This window comes from Styela clava, chromosome 5 (genome assembly GCF_964204865.1).
Source record: "Styela clava chromosome 5, kaStyClav1.hap1.2, whole genome shotgun sequence".
Classification (NCBI taxonomy): Eukaryota; Metazoa; Chordata; class Ascidiacea; order Stolidobranchia; family Styelidae; genus Styela; species Styela clava.
The window spans coordinates 14,538,627-14,544,330 of record NC_135254.1 but is presented as its reverse complement, the minus strand read 5'-3'; positions in this window follow the sequence as shown (position 1 = coordinate 14,544,330).

Below are 5,704 nucleotides of genomic sequence, written 5' to 3'. Positions count from 1 at the left end.
TAATCAAGTAAATTATTACTAGTTACTGAGTAGGGCCGGTCATATATTCAACTATTAGAATAGCAATGCACTATTCGAAAATTTGGTAACAGGTGACGCGCCAGGTCAAAACGATTGGATTTCACAACCCACTTGCGAATTTCCGACGAAAACACGAGCACACACGTGGTGTTTCTCGCGAGTCCGAACAACGAGAAATAATTTTTTTTTAGTAGATGTCATGGTGGCAACCCAAATTTTCTAAATTGAAAAGCGGCAATACAAATACTAAAAATAAAACGGAGAACACCATAACTTTTGTTTTATGATTGTACGCGACCTATTAAAAACGCCTCTTCAGACATTGCAAGGTGGGTGGGAAGGCGGTAAATATGTCTTTTTGATTTATTAATATATACTTTAAATATATTTTTAATAAGTACTAAATCAAGTTGTACTTTCTGGACATTTATAGCAGATAGTAGGATTTTTCTAACGACGATAACAAATTTGCAAGATCTCTAAAAATATGTATATATCAAAACTAAATATAATCGGGCAATATGTTAGCAGATAGCTATGGCATGGCAAGTCGACGCAACCGCGAATTACCATGAACACAATTGAAATAGAAAGACATTTTAAATTCTCGTCGTTGTCATGGATTGAATATAGTGCGACAGAAAAGGCCATTATACACTAAAAAAGTCGGCTCTTTTAACGGACGCGTAATTGCGGCGAATTTGCGATTTTTAAATTCGTTCAAATTTCGTTGTGTTTGGTTTTATTGCTTCTTCACGCAGAGTACGGTTGCGATAAACGCACCTTGAGTCCGCAAAGGTTTTCGCCGGTGAGAATTAGTCCGCGACCAAAAAAGGTTGGGAAAGGCTGTTCTAGACTATGAAGAAATGGAAACTATCTTCTGTCTAACAGTCAGTCGAGTTCGGGATAATTAATATCGTTCAGATTGTTCAAATAAACGCTACCCAGAGCTGGAGGGGTGCTTTGTCGCCCGGATGGGTAAAAAGGTTCTTCGATGTTTTCGTATACATGCAGCGAGTTGCTTTAATAAAAAAAATATTTCCGACAAAAAGATGAATGCAATTTTGAAAAACGTCAGACATAACGCCATTTAATTTCAAATATCGGGTTAAATAATCGGAAAGTATTATTGATTGACCGTTGGCTCTTGCTCCGAAATTCAGACGTGGTATTTATACGTTATATATATATATATATTTAAAAGTGTTGCAATCATCCAATTTTGGTTATTGCATCAGATATGGTATTCGTAAGATAATTTTCAGGACGAGTTCACGATTGGTCGTGTTTGAGTGTACAACAGTATATATTTCATATGAGTAAACCACCAATATATCGAAACCCATTGACCTCGTATAATACTTCATTGAAAAGCATACTTGGCGTAAATCGGAACATGAAAGTGCCATGTATTCGTTGCCGTATTCAATAACCTTAGAATGTAGATTAAATTGTCAGATTTTTAAGTCGCGTCAAGGAGTGATATTTGCCACTTATTATTAAATAATGGCGTCGGAATTAATGGATTCGATATTCTACCAGTCACGTAAAACATTGATATGGGCCACTTATGAACAGCATAGTCATTCGATGGCCATACTCGACTATGCAAAAGCGAACAAACATGATCTAAAATCTATTATGTGAGAATATCATTGAACCATAAACGAGTATAAAGCAATAGTGGCGCCATTAGCAAGACGATGTCAAAATCGAATGATACATTTATCGCGTCGCAAAATACGTCATTCGTAGTTTGAGATGCATCAGATAGAGAAGGTACTGCAGAAACTTTTTTAGGGCCGTCAAGGACTTTCATAGATATTATCAGGACTAGCGCGTTATAGATGGTTGCTCTGTTCAAGTTGGGAAGTGTACGGTATAGCGAATGAATTTGACTGGGGTCATACTTTTAGACACTTCGAAAAATCACTCGACGCACGACGACCAGATTTCTGTACCATAAATGTAAGTTTTGTGAATGTCTGTATTCTGAGCGATTCGAAGTTCGATTTATTAATGCTGGTTAATGCAAATTGAATTAGATGTCAGTCTAAAGTAAAAAAATCTCTAAAATTGCAGGACAATTTTAAAATAAAACTTCTCTGATCCGTTTGATAAGTCTTTAAACTGTAAAATATTCCCGTTTGGACAATATTTATAGGCCCGATACAACTATTTCCCATATTAAAAAGCCTAGACATTGATCTTAGTTCGAAATATATGACGGAACATCCTGACTATTCGGTATTATCCAATGCACTCTGTAACTAGTTCATGTATTTTTAAACCGCATTCCCCCAAAAAACAATATTTATGTTTCAAAAAATGAAATCGAATGGTGCGGCGAGAATGAATGTCTAGAGCTTCGGTATTTTGAAAGTGTTGTGAAGCAAATCCACAATCTTCCTAGACTACGATATCTTGACCCGAGACGGAAGACCTATCAACAAAATTATTGATGGTACGCGATAGGCATCTCCTTGACCATTAATACGTATTAGTCGCTTGTTGTTCCTTTTCAAAAAATAATTCTGTTATTTCACAAATATTCCAGCGACACAAATGTCGTCATTATTACGTCAACATCATTGAGTTGGACAATTGGTCTGCGGGCATTCGTTATGACGTTTATTTTTTTCCTGAATTATGCATGTCTAGTCTGTATTTGAGCTCACTCTGAGATTCAATTTTCCAATGTCGACTTCTGCAAAACCTAATGTCATGGATGAGCCTTGTGAGTAAATGAGTTGGAACAATGTTCCGTCTTTGCTGTATTTCGTTGTCGATTCTCGCTGTCGTTTTCACTTTTGATTTCTGCCAGAAAATATATATTCGCAGAGCCATGAACATGTGGATAACAATACTAAATCGGCAGCTTTGAGACTTATCATGTGATCTTAGGATATGTGCACCAATTGCCAAACTGCTCCTCCGAAGCTCCCAAAAGTTAATACCTCGATATAATAATATCGAGGGGCAGAAAAAAGTACTTCTAAACTTTTAAAAATAAATGATATACGAACACAACTAAGCTCTTATTAATTTGAAAAGCCCCGCGACACGCTTGTTTTTCTCTCGGTCTACTCAGGGACGAAAATTCAATTCAAGGTAATATAGCATTTGAAATATCAGTAACGGCGCGATGATGTTTCTGTTGGTTTAAATTAGCCTACACCTTGATTTTATTGAGCATTTTATTGTTTTTAAGTTTTTAAACAATTGTTTCGAATGCGATAAAATTTCGAACTGTAGTGGTGGAAACGAAAAACAATCACAGAATAGCTAGTAAAATGCTGAAATTCGAGAACAGACAGTATATTCAATTTGTTCAAGTAGATTTTAGGTGATTTACAAAAGTCAACTTAGGGCAGTCTATTTATCGAATTAGCGTTGCCAGATTTTTGAAGTCCCTTATTGCTGTCCGGTATCATACTTGAATTGAAATTCAATAGAATGTAAATATATCACTGGGATAAGAAAGTTTTTGGTGCTGCAGTAAAGGCAACGCACTCCATAAAAGTAATATGTAAAACGTCAGCGCTCGGCCTAATATTTTCGGATCACAATTTTCAGATCGTTGTCGAAAATTATATCAAACAGGATCGTTAACCAGCAAATGATCAGGCAATTTGATCCCCGTAATCCCTCGAAGTCGCTTGTTATAAGTTAACCACCATTTATTCGAATGATAATAAGGTTACTTTGCTAAGCATGATCTCAAGTCGAACATGACCTAAAACGCCTTTAATCACTTTCCCCGTACTTGTTCTTTACCCGAATCGAATTGCAAGATACGTCAGTAACAGCGATATTCCCACTGTTTACAACGAAATTAGATGTCGAGATATGTGAGTTAATGCTAAATTGCCGTTTGTTTTTCGTTATTTTAGAGGCATGGATGCTTCTGTAACTTATGATACTGTTTATTATGCCAAGGTGACATTCTCGAAATGCGTGCATATACAATGAATGGAGTCAGAAAAATTTGCATATTCGAAGACAAAAATTCAAATTAATTTTCCTGATGACGCTCATCAATGTCATTGCTGAATGCTTTTCTAGCGGAATACAGCTAGCGTACAGAAACGTTCGTGGCTTTGACTGTCAATTGGGAAGCTTTCCGCAGTTATACAACAATGCATAACTAATTCAAAGTGTTGATACCAGCTATCACGTGACCGCTATCCGCAACTGATATAAATATGCGAATGAATGAAATCATTCATATATTAAAGAATATCGGTATTTTGCAAAGAAAGCATGTTTTAATTCACATTTTAGACTCAATTTTTAGTGTTGAAAATTACCATTCAGTATATCCCCCGTGATACTACTTAGCTTTGCGCTATTTTCATATAATTTCAAATATATATTTATTGTATAAACACTATAAAGCATGATGTATCCATATAATTATTGAAAGGGCAGTCAGTTTGTGAAGCATTCTACACGGACGTATCCTAATTTATGGAATCGTATTGATGACCATATTCCCTGAATTATAAGACCACTTCAAAAAACACAATTACTGGTCCTCAAACATGGAAAATATGATTATGCGTAAGCCCATGCGCAATTTCCGATGCACTCTATACACGACAGAGCATTGAAGCCATAGCGTGCGAGAAAACGTGCAGGCTAGTAGATCGAGGGATATTTTCAGAGAAGGTCAATAGAAGAATATTATAATGATTTTTTGTCGCATTCGTAGGCTTCAAAGGTTGGTTTTTAATATAGATATATCTCCATATCATGGAATCTTTTATGTATGGAAATTACTGTTTAAGAATCTCCAGAAAGTGTTGGGTTTTGAAGATTACACATTCCTAGGAATTTTGGCTCTGGAGCATCTCTTGAATAGTATTAACAACAGGATATATTAAGTCATTCTAATTCAACAACATAGATGACACTACTGGCGCATACGCGATATTCTTGACAATCACTAAAATTGATTTCTATTTAGCAAAGTTTTCTGGTGATGCATTCTCATATGAAGAATGCCGGTAGAATTAGTATATACATATATTAAGATCGCTCTTATGAGAGTTGGTAATGATGTGTTTAAAGCTAAATCGCTTTTAGAAATAGGTACATTATTGTTTTATTACCATATCCTTCGGGTATCATTATTTATGATTTTATGACATACAATTGATATCATTGAGATGTCATGCAGTAGCCAGCAGGGTACAATATATGGAAATGTTAAAAAGATGTTGTAAACGTAGTTAGTAGTTTGTATTTTTTTTGTGTGAAAATTTCTCGTTTGTGAAAATATGAAAAAAGGTTATTATATATATAATAGATAGTATCTATATCTGTATTTCAATATATTGTGAGATGGATATAAGGACCCAATTCGATGGGTATTAGGGCCCAGTCGCCATTTGAATGATCTCTTCTGTGGAAGACTATTTGACTGCATATAGACTGCGGTTTTGATTTTCGGGGCTGCTACGCCCTGTACGATATGTACTGCCAATCAAGTTTTATGTGGAGACTATTTTTAAATGATTTCAAATGCATTTAGCTGAGATGAAAAATAGCGCACGTGCTCAATAATTTTTCAGCCGAATGTTTTGAAAAAAACATTTCGGTTGATATAATTAATATATATATATACCTCGAATATTTGCCGATTTCGTGTTTAAACTATTTTAACTCATTTTGCAGAATT